We start from the raw sequence: 17560 nt of genomic DNA, 5'->3' as shown, positions 1-17560 counted from the left end.
CATACTTGCTGGGACAATTTTAGTGTGGGATTTTATTTAATTACCACTGCTTTATGCATTTCTTTTCCCCTCCCAGGTGTGGTTATTCCCAGGATTGACAGGAAAGCATAGGTGTGCTCCAGCCAGGTGACCACACTTGTGTGCAGTGGCACCGATCTCCCTGTCTGCTCTTAAACACACCTGCCTTGGTCACACTGGGCTTCAGACCAGTCTTCAGAGAAGCGGGCTCTGCTGGTGTTTTCTCTTTTCCGTGGCTGGTTTAGAGACATGTGAGAAGACGCCTTCACCTCACCCCCCAGGGAGATCACAGACCACCCTCAGCACGATCCCATTTGTTTCCTATCACTCCTTGGCCCATCTTGCTCCCCTCTGTGCCTACTCAGCTCCTGTCTGGAGCTGCCAGCCCCTGTGCTATCTCTGACCTTGTCTCTTTTCCAGTGACCTTCTCAAAGTAACAGATCTTCAGGGCACGTCCTCTTTCCCTTTCTTCACAGGTGTCCCTCCCCATACCTCCTCCAGGAAAGCTCACCCAGGTCTTTGCTTGGAACCCATTTACTCAGCCCATTTGCCCTCAGGTGACGATTCCTCCTGACCCTCACCCTACCAGATCACAAATTCGATCAACACATTGGTGTATTGCTTTGTAGCTTGCAAACTTATTCAAATAGGTTGCATCAACTAATTCTTACAATAACCCTATGAAACAGAGAGGAATGAATCTACTGGTCCTCAGAATACCTGGGTCTTCAAAGAAGTTAGCAGGCACCTTGCAAAGCAACTATCAATATAGCCACACACAAAATATTCAGCTTCACTACTGTTACAGGAAATGCACGCTGATATCGTCTGGCCTAGGAGTTAGCAAATATACGAAAGAATGATTAATACCGTCCAGCAAGGGAGGACATGGTTGCAGGCAGGAGTTCAGATCGGTGGCACCTCTCTGACCCATAACTTGCCAACACATAGTGAATTAGAAAACCGTGGGACCATGCAATTCTTCCTGCCGGAATTTGTCCCAAGGAAATAAACAAAACTATGCAGAAAGTTTAAGCTACGAGGCGGTTTTAATATGTGACTGATTAAGCTGAAGCCCAGTCATGCAATAAAATGCTCTGAAAAAAAATTAAAGATACTAAGGTAGAAGAATATATAATATCAATATATAATACCATGCGAAGATTTTTATGTAAATAAAAAATGATTGCATAATAATATGAATTGTCGGAGTCCCGTACAAATGATAGATATGCATACAGATGTAAATATCATGCACCCCAAAATGTCAAGAAAGGCTATCTCCAAGTGATGACATTATGGGTGATATTTATTCTCTATTTTCTAATTTTTTTCCAGTAAGCACATATAATTCTGTAAAGAGAAAAATAAGGTGATAACATTTAAAAAATTGCCTTTGTCTAAACGGAACCAGTTCCACAATTGAATATTCAGCAAATATTTATTGAACTTCTATACACAAAGCAATCTGCTAGGTGATAAGGATGCAGTGGTTAAAGTTTTTTTAAAGAGAGAGAGAGAGAGAGAGAGAGAGAGGTGGCTGCTGCCCTGAAGAAGGTATTCTTGGAAAATGGAAGAAAGCCAGTGGGGGTTGCTGGTTGCAACAGGGAATGCCACCGGGCACAGCTGGAGCTCATTAGGCATTATTCTTCCCGAAACCCAAGAAATGGCCTCAGAGGATATTAATGCATCCGGTCATGCTTGGGTGAGACTGAGCCTCAGAACTGGACCTGGCTCTGAAAAAAAAGTGGTTTCTGAGAGTGGAAAATGGAGAGAAAGCAAGAGAGTGAGAACCTCTCCTGCTCTTCAAGCTCTCAGCTACTGTGTCTCCTGCCAGCCTGAGAAAAATGGCTGGAGTGGCCTGGCTGGGGAAGAAATGGTCCCATGGGTTGCATGACTGCTGACATTTATAAAGAGAAGGCCCAGAATGATCTGTCTTTTAAATAAGTGATTAGTGAAAGTTGAACAAAACTCCCTGCACGAGACTCCCTTTGAGTCTGCCCTACAGAGAAACATCCAGCCTCCTACTGTTCCTAGATGACACTCCCCCTTTCACTGTGCAAGACTGGAGCCTTGTACACACATCATATCTGTTTTCCCAGCCCGGAAGCCATCCCCAGGAAGTGTGGCACTTCCACAGTCTGCAAGAAGTCTTTGCAGCCTCGTGGGTACCATTTCGTTACCCCCACGGGATCACTGTCATACTCTAAGTTAACGCAGGGCATCTGCTTTGGGTTGGTTTTTTTTTCCCCCCACAAATGATGAAGAATTTGTGTTGATTCTTCCCCCAAAAGGCCACTTGTGAGCAGTGTTCATTTGGAGGCCTGGCTGAGGTTCAGAGAGGGACCACGGTGAAGGGAACCAGCCCTCCTGAGGACTGAACTCGTGATCTCATTAGCACAGGGTTCTAATCAACTGAGCCACCAGGCACATACCTCATTTAAGGCAGTAATTTGCTAAATGTTAATTCTTAGATTAACTACAGATGAGTAGAGTTCCATGGGGGGAAAAATGAGAGAGAATTTGTTAATTCTTGAAAGGAAATTTGGGTCATCAGTAGATGATTCCTCTGGTTAGTTTTAAGATCCAATTCCAGCATCTGAAGATGATATTCATTGGGATCTATGCCACTATCATTTTTTTTATCAATACCATGATCAGGAGAACTTCAAGGAAAAAGCAAATGGTGTCACTTCTGCATGTGCAGAACACTACATAGATCCCTCCAGAGTTTCTATTTCAAACTTCAGGAACAAACCTTGGGTAGGAATAAGAAGGAAAGGTTTCCATAACTGAGGCAGAGATGGTCCTCTTGGAAGGGACCCCAGTCCCTTTGCCTCCACTCCCTGCCCCTGCCCAGAACCCTGATTCCTGTGGAGAAAAGACCTACGCTCTGTGGGAAAGGGAGCCCCGGACCCGCAGCCCTGTCTCAGGGCATGCTGTAATCCATTTGCCCTCTCATCCCCCAGCCGGGCTCTGAGGAGCCAGTTTTACAAACAGCAAATATGGTTTGGAACAAAGTTTTGACACTGACTCGGTATCCTGTGCTCGTATTACATTTCTATGAATATTCCACCGACTTTTCAACTCTGAAGAACAAAGTTTCCGCTCTCAGGCTACATTTAGCATTCAGGCCATTTCAACTTCAGTTGCTCCCACCCTGACAGCGATCTTTGAAACTGATATGGCCCTAAAAGAAACCAGAATAACTTTTAAAAATTATTAATAATAATAGGCTAGGTTCCCAGTCTTTGTAATCTTGTGGAAGAACCTCTGTGAGAAAGCACAGTGGGAATTGAATTGAACGTGTGCCCACTCTAGCTTTTCCATGGAAAAGCTGGCCTGCAAATGCATGCTTGTTCTGCAAGAGAATGTCTACGAACTGGAAAGGGATGGGAATGCAGCCCTGCTTTTGCATTTATCAGTTTTTGCCCCAAGAGCTTGAAAAAGACCATCTTTAAACACCTGGGTCTCTGCCATTGTAAGAGAAGCCCCACAACACCTGGTGGGGAGTCAACAGGGCACGTACCAGGAGCACCCTACCTCTGGCACTTGCCCGCTAGGAGCTCCTGAGAAAGTGAGGTATCCTCTCTGAGAGGTCAATTTCCTCACCTGGAAAATAATGATAATTATAGTTACTGCAAAACAGTAACTGTCTCCACAAGAAATAAGGGACATAAATTCTTTGGTCTATTGCCTGGAACATAGTAACTACTGATGGAAGCTTAACTATTGTAGCTACTATCTGCCACTCAAGCAAACATGCATGTGACATGCCTACTTTCCACATATCTCTTCCCTTATAAATCTAAAATAAAAAGTCCTTACAGTTGTCCATCCAAGAAGAAGACCTGACCACAGCCAGGCTTAAATAGGATGTTCAGATCCAATAGCTAAGAGTTAACACTCTGAAATGAAAATAGCTAGCCCTGATTCCTAAATAATGCCATATATAGAGAGAGAGTAACTACTACTTTATATATATATATATATATATATATATATATATATATATATATATAAAGATTTATTTTATTTATTTTAGAGAGACAGAGCACGCACAAGAGGGAGGAGCAGAGGAAGGAGAGAGAATCTCAAGCAGACTCCAAGCTGATTGTGGAATTGACACAGGGCTTGACCCCAGGACCCTGAGATCATGACCTGAGCTTAAGCCACCAATCTTACACCTAACCAACCATGCCACTGACAGGCCCCCTAAATATAGCTTTTAAAAATGTTTTTTGAAATCCATAATAAAATGGCATGAGAAACATTCCAAACTTGCACAATCATGAAATCATAATTCTCTACAACACAGCAAAATTGTAGTCAACCTAAAGAAAACCAGGAATTTCACATTCTGAACATATAAAAAAAAAATTCACCAATTCAAGTGCAATCAAACTACACATATTTTTATCCAAAAATACAATCTCAGACTACCCCATTTTATATACAAGGAACACTCTTATAAGCACTTAGTAAATTACAATTTAAAACTTCTACTCAAGTTCAGGTTGACAGTTAGGAACAAAACAAATAGAAACTAAATGGGCGGATAGCATCCACCTTACAGTTGTGGGCTCCATTTGCTACTTTAATCTCCAGCTGGGAATATTAGTTCAATAAAATAAATATTTTTAATTTCCTCTATGCGTTTCCTCAAACCATGCCAATGCACTTATCTAGGGCTCACTTGAAAGATTTGTTAAACAACCCCCCACTTCCTTAAAAGAGGATGTTTGATTTTCTTATGAAAATGAAGGAATGGACGTGAGTACTCATTGTTTTAATGCACTGAGCCCTTAATCACTTCCAGCTCTGATTCATCAGAAAAGTAGTGCTCTTGAGGGATTTTTTTTTTTTTTTGGTCACTAAATATTGTCTTTCATTTTGAGATATTTATTTCTTGCCAGAAAATGATACTGTATTTTTCCCCTAATGATGAAGGATGAAAGATGGAGAGAATTCCATTTGGTGATTATTGGACCACGAAGAAGTAAACTGACTCAGAAAACAAATCCCCAAAAGAAAAATAAAATGTATTATGTGAGGTGGAAACGTGGAATTCTTGGCAAATAGTCAACTGCGGCCCAGATTGGTAATGTGATAACGTCCTTGTTTTGTTAATATTTGGGGGTGGGGGTAAGGGTTTAGTAAAGCTCTAGGGTGTTATCTTTGGGCCAGAACCTCTCTACCTTCCATCATTACCTCTGCTGGCAAGGGTATTTAAAGACACAAATGCCTTAGGCCTTGCAGAAGGTTGGTAACACTACACACACTATGGGCAAGAGTCCAAGATGCCATCCTTCCCCACACTAGCCAAGAGGCTAAGACAGAACCTTTATCTCCATAGTTCAGTGGCCAATGAAAACCACCTCCAAAGAAAGCCCACTCTGAACTCTATTGCAGAGGCCTGAAGCATCACATTCAAATCAGTGCAAACAGGTGAATTCATGAAGTGAGACCTGCTGATTGCAATGACTCTGCCAAACCCCTCCGATGCACTGGGCAGTCGTGCCATGTCACTTGGGACAGCTCCTTCCAGTTTCCTCATGCTGGTTTCTAAGCAGAGTTTGGCAGGAAAAAAAAAATAGCCCCAACTTTGATGATCCTGGCCACATCTGTGCTCCTCAAAGGGCTATATTTAAGTGGTGTATGTGATAAAGGAGCTAAAGTAAGTGCTACCGTAATACACCACCCCTTTCTGGGACCCAAGTGTGGCATTTTTTTTAGCGCTGGTTCTCTTCCAGGTTTAAAGGAGGGAGAAAAAGTACTCCAGGAAGAAAATTATAAAGAAAAAAGAAAAGGACAAATTCAAGAGGGAGAAAGATAAGTTTAGTCCAAACCCAGCCCCCAAGGTAGTTCTGAGTTGCTAATCCTCTTCCATGACCTTTTTAATTCCTGGATTATGAAATGTATAGGGAAAAAAAACATAATTGCTAAAAATCTTACCTAATTTTATGGTTCCCCTGATGGGCCTGAAAAGAAACATGATTTGGATCATACGGTTTGTGTTCTAACATTAAATGGTGATAGTAGCGGTAGTGGTGAGGTGGTGGTGATGGTGGTGGTGGGGACGGTGGTGGTGTCGGCGTGGGGGGGGTGGTCTGTAGTGAGCGTGGCATTGTAGGTGGTTTTGGTGATTACAGTAAAATCCCCCAACATGAATTCAACACTTCAAACTTCTATCTTAGAGACCTGAGAAGTCTACTCTATCTTCTCTGATCCTTAACTTCCTTATCCATCAAATGTTGATTAGTTTGGTTATGAAGATGTTGTCCTTTGATTAAGACTTGAAAGGTACTTTCAAAAGAAAGAACTGAGTTAAAGCACTATTTAAGGGGTAGATTTCTCTCTGTGGGCAAGTTTTTACTCTTCACTATTATTTTCATCATAATCATTGTCACCGAAAGCATTTCAAAGTATCAATAGTCCTTGAAGCTGCTGTATTATAAGGTTCCAAGGATGCAGAACATTCATTTCATGGGACTACTGTGGAAATATGTGACAACACTTTTTTAACCAACGCTCAGAAATGTCCGGGGCAGAGAAATTAGCATTGGCAGTGCTAATTACCATAAACTCAAGACAAATCCCTTCCCTGTGTGATGATGTCTAATGGCTGATGAGGTAGTCATAGGCAGGTTATTAATTTCTCTTCTCCTCCTAGGCTCAGCGTAGGATTGAATGTCCCTTCCACTGCTTTGAAGTTAAACATGATCGTGTACAACTTTTTGACCAATGAAATGTGAGAAGTGGCAGGTGTCACCTCTGAGCAGAAGCCTTAGCTAGGACAAACCTCACCGTGTCCCCTTCCTCCTGCTACAGTGTGTGTGGAAACAGGTGCAGAGAGGAGCTTCCATCATTCGGAGTCCCTAATTGTCTGCAGCTGGCAGGCTCCCCTTCTGTCCCACGATGGACATGCAATGGGATCAAGAACTAAACTTCTGGGGGTGGGGGGATAGATGACAAGGATTAAGGAGTGCACTTGTCGTCACGAGCATGGGGCGACGGAGAGAAGTGTCGAATCACTGTATCGTACACCTGAAACTAATGTAACACTGCACGTTAACTACAGTGCAATTAAAATTTTAGAAATTACGCTGGAATTAAAGGTAAAATAAATAAATAATATAGCAAAGACACAGAACCAACAAAAACAGAAAAAGAAACAAACTTCTGTAGTTTTAAGCCACTGAGGTTTTGATGGGTATTTTCTACCATAACATAACCTTCTCTATCCTAACAGTCGTCAACAGCAAACAGACAAAAGGAGGGAGTTTAAAGTTACCGGGTTGGGGGGAGGGGGTGTCACATCAGAAAGAAGGAATCTAAGCAATCTTTCTGAGAATAAACCGAACTTTCCAGGCTTTCTGTTATCAAATCACTAACTCTGAGCCATTTAATCATTCCCTAGTGAAGGTCCACTTGAGACAAAAAGTGCCTAGGTTTTAAAAAGGCATGGCATGCCCTGTACGCAACTGCAAGTCACTAGTCCAGCCCACACAAATTGTGTCTCTCATTTGTCTTGGTTCAATTTCAAACAATACACCACCACCTTCTTACCACTGTCCAGGCAGACAGGCACAGATCCCCTATCATTTTCAGAACTGTTCATTTAAAGACTACACTGCTCTAGATACAAGCCTGCTTAAGGAACTCTACTTTTAAGAAAACCAAATCTCACAAAATTAGTACATTTACACATTCAAAGTGAGGTGGCAAATGTGAAAAACCCATCTGTGCCCACCCTCCCCTCCACCCCACAAGCTCTACCACCACCCAGAGCTGTAGCTATGCATGAAAAATCTAACACATGCAAAGTATAGAGGCTCTTTGAAAAGTTGGCCCAGTGTGTCTTATATGTGAGTTGCAGTCTTACAGAGTCTTGCCAACAACAACAAGGAGGAAAAGAAAAGGAAAGGTTTTCTTTTCTCTGAACTTGGGAATGAAACATAAAACTCCTCTTTTCTACAGGCTGAATGGCTCCAATTTTCCACACTCAGGATGATCTCTTACTAGCCATTACCTTCATAATTTCCACGTGGCTTTTTAGTGGGCCTTTCTTCCCTCGCAAATTAATCACACGGCAGCTGTGGCCCAAAGAGATGCCCAGTTCCCTGCTGAGGGGCCAGGGAGCTTCACCAGACTTCAGGGTCATTGTAAAGATAAAAGGAAATGGACAATAATACCGCGTTGACACACTGAGAGTGCTATGGTAATGGTATTATTTCCACCACGCCTAGCTTCTGGAACATCTAACGTGCCTACTGTGTGTAACTTGTATTGCCTGGAGTTTTCTGAGGTCTCAACCACAGGTGAGTACAGAGAGAATTAAAACTTACTGGAAATGTGCCAAGCACGAAATTCACACAAAAACCCTTATCTCCAAGAATGCAGAGGGGTGCAGGGAATCCAGTGGCTTACCCAGGGTGACATACACACAGTGTAAGGGGAGGGCCCCGGTCAGAACCCTGTCTGTCTGGCCATTGACTCACATGCATGCTGTGCCACCTTTCATCCAAGGGCTCCTCTTGCTACCAGCCAGGTCTGTTCCAAAAAAAGGTTGGGTGTGGATGTAGCATGTATTTAGCTGATGAGAAAAAGGTACTAAAATGCCTGTTTATTGTACATCTGAAACTAATATAACATATGTTAACTAACAGGAATTAAAATATAAACTTCTTTATTTTTATTTTTTAAGATTTTTATGTATTTATTCATGAGAGGCAGAGAGAGAGAGAGAGAGGCAGAGACACAGACAGAGGGAGAAGCAGGCTCCATGCAGGGAGCCTGACGTGGGACCCCATCCCGGGTCTCTAGGATCAGGCCCTAGGTTGAAGGCGGCACTAAACCACTGAGCCACCAGGCTGCCCAAACTTTTTTTTTTAAAAAAAGAATGATCTACAAAAATAACAATAAAGTAAAATGCCCATGTTAAGTTGGCTAAGCAGAACTTTCCACCTAAAGGTTCTCAGATGTGACCAAAGCCTGCCAGACAAAGGAGGATTCCAACACGCAAGTGAAGAAGGCAGGGCTGGCATCCATTAGGAAGAGATAGAACAAGCCGGTGCAACTGTGGACAAGAAGTTACAGAGGAAAAAAAAAAAAAAAAAAAAGAAGTTACAGAGGAAGACCAATTAGAAATTCAATACTGTATGAAAAATCAGTTGTCCGTCAGCTTATATTGGTTCAAAATTTCCAGTAGCTGGAGGGATCCCCATAGAAAGAAGATAACATGTTATGTCCATAAAAGTAAAAAGAACAGGGACAGATAAGGATTCTATGTGATAAAAGATAGTCAATAGATGTATAAAAAGATAATTGAAAAAGAAACTCGATAGTGGAGCAGAGAAATTCCAGCAATATCACTCAGAAAGAAGTGAACCACAGAGGAAAACAAGAAGAAAAAAAAGTGGGAATGGGAGATTAATTTTAAACTTTAAGAGGGAGGATAAAAGGCAAAGGGGAAGAAAATCCCAGGAACAAAATGTAAAATACTAACCCCAGGAGTTTGAAAGGCTCCAAATTATTTCTGCAAAATCTAAATACACACTGTCTCCTTAGAAAACAAGTGGAAATAGGTATCAGAGGCACTAGAAAAATCACCAAGGAGCCAAGTCATCTGACTCAGGTGAAGAATACTAATAAATCCATTAGTTATTTAAAAAGGCAAAACCAAAATAAGAGAAAGGAAACCTTTTAATATTCAAAATATACGCAGGTTTTTAAAATATATTTTTTGTTGTAAACCTCTAGATTTTTATTCAAGTGTTTTTCTCTATTTCCCTACTTTACATACTCAAAAAGCTACACATTCATCTCAAATAATCACAGAATACGTTTGTCGTCTCTTCCTTCTTTAGAAGTGGCAACACAAGAAATATCGCATTTTGGAGGATATGTGCATATTCCTTTATAGTATTCCTTGATTTTGATCTATCTACTTTAATCATTCAATCTATTTTTTAAAATTTAGCCCACTTAATTTACTTACTGTGTTAACTGGTTCACCAACTTAACTGGAATTTGTATCTAAATTATCACTCATTTCAGTCCAAACAGGCCAGCCATTTAAGGATATAAATACATTACATACTTTCCTCAATTTTAATGAATTTGCACTGCTTCCTCACAGCATATTAGTGGCAAAATGGTTTTTTAAAAAATTCTGGATCTTCAGTATGAACATTCAGTATTGTATAGTGAATGTTCACCCCTAAATTCCCAACACTGAAGGGCTAATTTAATAGCCCATGCCACTTTATTTGGATAATTTAGTAGTCTATGCTTTTTCTTATGGAGAATTATACCTTGAAAAAGCACATTTCCTGATCTCTTTGTAATCCTCTCCATGAAAAAAAATCTTCCTGGTTGATAATATGAGGAAAAGAGGAAATTTCTGACAGTGTATAGTATTCTTAGAACAAATAGTAAAAAAAAAAAAGTTTCAATATTTTAAATGGTAACACTTTACAGCTTACAAAACTGTCCTGGGTCATTTTTGCAATGTCATGGTCATGTTTTCTACATAATGTCTATAGAAGAATCATTTAGATTTCTGGTTTCAGTGCTTTCACTGCAGGTGACTGAACATCTATCAGTGTTTTGTTTTGTTTTCATCCAGATGCCTGTTTCATATTTACTTAGCAGAACTGCCCTGACAGAGCCAATCTCTTGCAGAAAAAAGCCAGTGACCTTGTTCGGTCAGGGAACTTGGGGTGCCGAATGGCTTGAGTTGAGACAACAAACAAAGAGCTTTACCAGCTTTAGAGCTGCTGCTCCTGCTGCACCGGGGTAGGGAATCTAGCTCATAGCCCCACTCATAGCCCCACTCATCGCTGAAAACAGCCTTCAATCTTTTCGACTGAGGAACCTAACCAAAGCAAACAGGAAGCAGCAGGGTCCATTCAGCAGCCCAACCTAGGGTGGCACTTGTACAGAAGGCAGAGTCTTGGCTTCCCCTCTCAGCAGAGCAAAACTGGTGGCCCCACATTCTCACGGAGTTCACCGTACATTCTAACCTGCTTTGGGCACCCAAATAACGAATGATACAGGCTCTAGGTTCAGTTCTGCTTCCCTGCCAGTGCAGGGAAGCTAATTCATAGTCTCATCTGTTACTGAATACAGTCTTGACCATCTAGTAAACCTGACCTGAGAATCCTAACAACCATGAAGCCCATCCTACAGCCTCACTTGAGTAGGAAATGGAGATAACAGACCTAGACAACTGTTCTTAGCCAGGGGCATACAACCTCATCCATTTCCTAAGAGCTTGCACAGTTGTGTCACCCAAAAATAGATCATAATAGCATGCCCCACACTTCCAAGGACATTACCAGTAAACACATCCAGAAACCCAAACTGAGCTAACTAGTGGAGAACCATGTCTACCAAAGCAAACCTGTAAAATCTGAAACAAGAGCATAATTACTCAAAAGTCTGGAATAATAGCACAATCACTTAATGTGATGATCCCAACCTAAGGAACCAAGGATCATGAAGAATTGAGTAAATAATCTCACCAAAAAAAAAAAAAAAACCTAAATCAAGTTCCAATAACTGACCCTAAAGAAATAGAGATCTATGAACTGTCTCACAAAGAATTCAGAATAACCCTCTTAAGGAAGTTTAGTGAACTACAAGAAATTACAGGCAGACAACTAAACAAAATTAGGAACACAAAGCATGAAGAAAAAAAGTAGTCCAATAGGAAATTGCAACTATCAAAAGAGAGAGAGAGACTCTAGAGTTGAAAAAACAATAACAACTAAAGAATTTAATAGAGAGTTTCAAAAGCAGACTTGACCTTGCAGAAGAATCAGTGACCTGGAGGATAAGACACTGGCTATTACCCATCAGAGGAGAAAAAGATAAAAGAATAAAAAAGAATGAGGAATGTCTACGTGAATTATGGAACACAATGAAAAGAAACCATTCCCATTATGGAAATTCTGAAGGATTAGTGAAGGAGAAAGGGACAGAAAGTGTAATTAAAGCAATGATGTCTAAAAACTTCCCAAACCTGGGTAGAGAAAAGGACATCCAGATCCATAAGGCCCAAAGGATCCCAAGTAGGTTGAACCTAAATAGGGCTACCCCAAGACATGTTATAAGTAAAGTGTTAAAATTCAAACACACACACACACAAAAAAAAGAATTTTAAGAGCAATAAAGAAGAGAGAGAGGTTACATACAAGGAAACCCCCATTAGACTATCAGTAGATTTCTCAACAGAAACTTTTCACACCAGGACAGAACAGAATGACATTCAAAATACTGAAAAAAAATAACTGTCAACCAAGAATTCTATGCCAAATAAAGCTGTTCTTCAGAAACAAAAGAGAGATAAAGACTTTTCTAAACAAACAAAAGCTGCAGTCAAATGCTTTCCAATGTTTATAGCAGCAATGTCCACAATAGCCAAACTGTGGAAGGAGCCTCGGTGTCCATTGAAAGATGAATGGATAAAGAAGATGTGGTATATGTATACAATGGAATATTACTCAGCCATTAAAAACGACAAATACCCACCATTTTCTTTGATGTGGAGGGACCTGGAGGGTATTGTGCTGAGTGAAATAAGTCAATTGGAAAAGGACAAACATTATATGGTCTCATTCATTTGGAGAATATAAAAATTAGTGAAAGGGAATAAAGGGAAAGGAGAGAAAATGAGTGAAAATATCAGTGAGGGTGACAAAACAATGAGAGACATCTAACTCTAGGAAATGAACAAGGGGTAGTGGAAGGGGAAGTGGGAGGGGGTTGGGGTGATTGGGTAATGGGCACTGAGGGGGGCATTTGGCAGGATGAGCACTGGGTGTTATGCTATATGTTGGCAAATTGAACTCCAATAAATAAAAATAAAAAATAAAGAAACAGAAAAAAACAAAAAAGCTGAAGGAATTCATCACCACCAAACCTGCCTTACAATAAATACTAAAGGGAGTTCTTTGAGTGGAAGTGAAAGAACACTAACAACATAAAAACATAAAAAGGTATTGTAAATATCACTGGTAATTGTAAACATATAGTCATAGTTAGATTCTGCAATATGGTAATAGTGGTGCATTATTTACTTACAACTGTAGGTTAGGGACACCTGGGTGGTTCAGTTGGTTAAGTATCCAACTCTTCATTTTGGCTCAGGTCATGATCTCAGGGTTGTGAGATCAAGCCCTACAATAGTGTTCCATGCCTAGCGTGCTTAAGATCTTCTACTCCTTCTCTCCCTAACCCTCCCCACAAAAAATGTAGGTTAAAAGTTTTTTAAAAAAGAATATAGTAAAAGTGACCATAACTACAGTATGTTATTAGTTATACAATATGAAAAAAAAACACATAAATTAGGACAGCAATATGTAAGGGAGAGGAAAATAAAACTATGAAGTTTATCAATTCCATTAAAGTTAAGTTGTTATGAGTTTATTTTTTATATATTTACTTACTTATTTGAGAGAGAGAGAGAGAGCATGAGCAGGGGGAGGGTCAGAGGGAAAGGGAGAGAGAGAATCTCAAGCAGACTCTGCACTGAGCACAGAGCTCAACATGGAGCTCAATCTCATGACCCTGAGATCATGACCTGAGCTGAAACCAAGAATGGAACATTTAACCAGCTCAGCCACCCAGGCACCCCTAAGCTGTTATAAGTTTAAAATAGGGTGTTATATAAGTGTAATATATTACATGTAAGCATCACGTAACCACTAGGAAAAATCCTGACATAACTACACAAAGGAACACAGTAAAAAAGTCAAAGCATGATCTAAAAGACATCAAAACACAAATAAGACTGCAGGATAGGGGCACCTGGGTGGCTCAGTTCATTCAGGGCCTGCCTTCAGCTCAGGACATGATCCTGGAGTCCTGGGATTGAGCCTTGTATCAGGCTTCCTACTCAGCAGGGAGTCTGCTTCTCCCTCTCCCTCTCTCCCTGCTGTACTCTCTCTTCACTCATTCTGTCTAATAAAGTAAATATTTTTTTAAAAGACAGTAGGGACTCTTGCTAAAATAAAATAAAATAAAATAAAATAAAATAAAATAAAATAAATTAAAAAATAAAAGACAGCAGGATAGAGGCAGCCCTGGTGGCTCAGCGGTTTAGTGCCACCTTCCATCCAGGGTGTGATCCTGGAGACCGGGGATTGAGTCCCACGTCGGTCTCCCTGAAGGGAGCCTGTTTCTCCCTCTACCTGTGTCTCTGCCTCTCTCTCTCTCTCTCTCTCTCTCTCTCCCCCTCTCTCTCTCCCTCTCCCTATGTCTCTCATGAATAAATAAATAAAATCTTAAAAAAAAAAAAAGACAGCAGGATAAATACAAAGAACAACAGATCTAAAAAACATCCAGAAAATATTTAACAAAATGGCAATAGTAAGTCTTTATTTATCAATACAATTGGTCCTTGACCAACACAGGTTGAACTTCAAGGATCCACTTATACATAATTTTTTTTCAATAAATACAATACTGTAAGTGTATTTTCTCTTCCTTATGATTTTCTTAACAGCATATTCTTTTCTCTAGCTTACTGTATAGTAAGAATACACTATGTAATACATATAACATATGAAGTATGTGTTCATCAAATGCTTACATTATCAGCAAGATTTCTAGGTAATAGTGGGCTGTTAGTAAAGTTTAGGGGATTCTAAAATTATTCACTAACCTTCAACTGCTCAGAGGGCCAGTGCCCCAACCCCTGCATTGTTCAAGCTGTAATTACTCTAAATATAAATATATGAAATAAAATGCATAGAATGGCTTAGAGCATAAAGAGAAACAAGATCCAACAATATGCTGCCTACAAGAGACTCACTTTAGCCTTAAGCTAGAGTGAGATTGAGAGTGAAGGGATAGAAAAGGTCATTTCAAATAATGACACCCCCCCCCCAAAATAAAAGCAGGGCAGCTATACTTATAGAAAACAAAATATACTTTAAACTACAAATGGCAAAAAGAGATAAAGAAGGTTATTACATAATAAGGGAGTCAATATCAAAGAGGATATAAAAAGTATAAATATATATGCACCCAACATATATTTAGAAGCATCTAAATATATAAGGCAAAAAGTAACAGAATTAAAAGTAGAAATAAATAGTAATACAGTAACATTTAGAAACTTTAATAGCCCACTCTGAATAATAGATCATCGAGACTGAGAATCAATAATAAAACAGAGGATTTGAACAATAATACAAAACAAATGGACCGAATGGACATATACAGAACATTTTATTCAACAATAGCACAATACACATTCTTCTCAACCTTATATGGAACATTTTCTATGACAGACCATGCGTTAGGCCAAAAATCAAATCTTAGCAAAAGCAATAAGACTGAAATCATATGAAGCATCTCCTCTGACCACAATGGCATAAAACTAGAAACCAAGAACAAGAAGAGAACTAAAAAATTCATGAGCACATGAACACTAAACAACACTCTCCTGATCAACCAATGGGCCAAAAAAGAATTAAAGGGGAAATAAAAAAGTTTCTTGAGGCAAATGAAAATGGAAGCACAACATGTCAGAACTTGTGGGATATAGCAAAAGCAGTTCTAAGAGGGAAGTTCATAGCAATAAACACCTACACTAAGAAACAAGAAAGATCCCAAATAGGGACGCCTGAGTGGCTCAGTGGTTGAGCGCCTGCCTTTGGCTCAGGTGTGATCCCAGATTCCCAGATTTGAGTCCTTCATCGGGCTCCCTGCATGGAGCCTGCTTCTCCCTCTGCCTGTGTCTCTGCCTTTCTCTCTCTGTGTGTGTCTCTCATTAATAAACACATAAAATCTTTAAAAATAAAAATAAAAAGATCCCAAATTAACCTAACTCTCTGTCTTAAGAAACTAGAAAAAGAAAAACAAACTCAGCCCAAAGTTAGCAAAAGACAGGAAATAATAACGATTATAGCAGGAATAAATAAAATAGAGAACCGAAAAACAGTACAAAAGATTAATGAACTAAGACTCTGTTCTTTGAAAAGATAAACAAAATTGGCAAGTCCTTAGCTAGACTAACCAAGAAGAAGAGAGAAAAGACCCAAATCAACAAAATCATAAATGAAAAAGGAGGCATTATAAATGATAGCTCAGAAATTCAAAGGATCGTAAGAGGCTGCTATGAACAACTATATGCCAGCAAACCAAACAACCTAAAAGAAATAGAAAAACTCTTAGGAACATACAACTTACCAAGACTGAATCAGAAGAAATAGGAAATCTGAACAGATCAATTACTAGTAATGAGAGTGAATCAGTAATAAAAAATCTCTCAACAAAAAGTCCAGGACTAGATGGCTTCACTGGTGATTTATACCAAGCATTTAAAGAAGAATTAACATCAATATTTGTCAGCCTTTTCCAAAAATTTCAAAAAGGAGAGAACACTCCCAAACTCATTTTATGAGGCCAGTATGATCATAATTCCAAAACCAGAAAAGGATACAACTACAAAAGAAAATGACAGGCCAATATCCCTGGTGAATATAAATGCAAAATTCTCAGTAAAATACTAGGAAACCGAATTTAGCAGCACCTTCACCATGGTCAAGTAGGATTTACCTCTAGGATGCAGGATGGTTCAACATACACAAATCAATTAATGCAACTCATCACATTTATAAAATGAAAGAAAAGAATCATATGATCATCTGAATAGATGCAAAAAAAAAGCATTTGACAAAATTCAACATCCATTCATGATAAAAACTCTTAATTAGGTATAATAGAAATATCTCTCATTATACTAAAGGCCACATATGACAAGCCCACAGCTAACATCATACACAACAGTAAAATGTTGAGAGCTTTTCCTCTAAGATGTGAAACAATACAAGAGTACCCACTCCCTCTACTCGTGTTCAAGTGCCTAGAGCACTTTGGCAAGAAAAAGAAATAAAAGGTATCAAAGGAGCAAAAGTGTCTGTATTTACAGATGACATAATTTTATATATAGAAAATCTTGAGTCAACCAAAAAACTGTTAGATCTAGTCAGTGAATTCAGTAAAGTTACAGGATATAAAATTAACATACAAAAATCTGTAGCATTTCTATACACTGGCAATGAATTTTCCGGGAGAGAAATAAGGAAATCAATTCCATTAACAATAACATTGAAAACAATAATATATTCCACAGTAAGTTTCACTGGGGAGGTAAAATATCTCTACTCTGAAAACTGTCAGACATTGATGAAAGAAATCAAAGACACGAATAAATAAAAAGGTATCCTGTATTCACGGATTGGAAGAATTAATATTGTTACAACGTCAATACTACCAAAAGCTATCTATAGATCCAATGTGATCTCTATCAAGATTACAAAGGCATCTTTTACATAAGTAGAAAAAAACACTCCTAAAATTTGTATGGAGGGGGATCCCTGGGTAGCTCAGTGGTTCAGTGCCTGCCTTTGGCCCAGGGCATGATCCTGGAGACCCAGGATCGAGTCCCATATTGGGCTCCCTGCATGGAGCCTGCTTCTCCCTCTGCCTGTGTCTCTACCCCTCTCTCTCTCTCTTTCTATGTCTA

General features: G+C 39.5%; 1 protein-coding gene across 36 annotated transcripts in view; it reads right to left on the bottom strand.

The window, feature by feature from the left end:
• LOC144323933 (uncharacterized) overlaps positions 1 to 17560 on the bottom strand; it is a 114252-nt gene that overhangs the window by 71233 nt on the left and 25459 nt on the right. Inside the window, exon 2 of one of the 36 annotated variants that reach the window (XR_013389295.1) lies at positions 739 to 851. The exons of the other annotated variants lie outside the window; for them this stretch is intronic. The gene's annotated coding sequence lies outside the window, so the exon portion shown is untranslated. The remainder of the gene's footprint in view (positions 1 to 738; positions 852 to 17560) is intronic. 36 annotated transcript variants of the gene reach the window in all.

Source organism: Canis aureus, chromosome 11 (assembly GCF_053574225.1).
Source record: "Canis aureus isolate CA01 chromosome 11, VMU_Caureus_v.1.0, whole genome shotgun sequence".
Taxonomy (NCBI): domain Eukaryota; kingdom Metazoa; phylum Chordata; class Mammalia; order Carnivora; family Canidae; genus Canis; species Canis aureus.
Note: the sequence above shows the minus strand (reverse complement) of the source record. Positions and strands in the feature narration are given on the sequence as shown.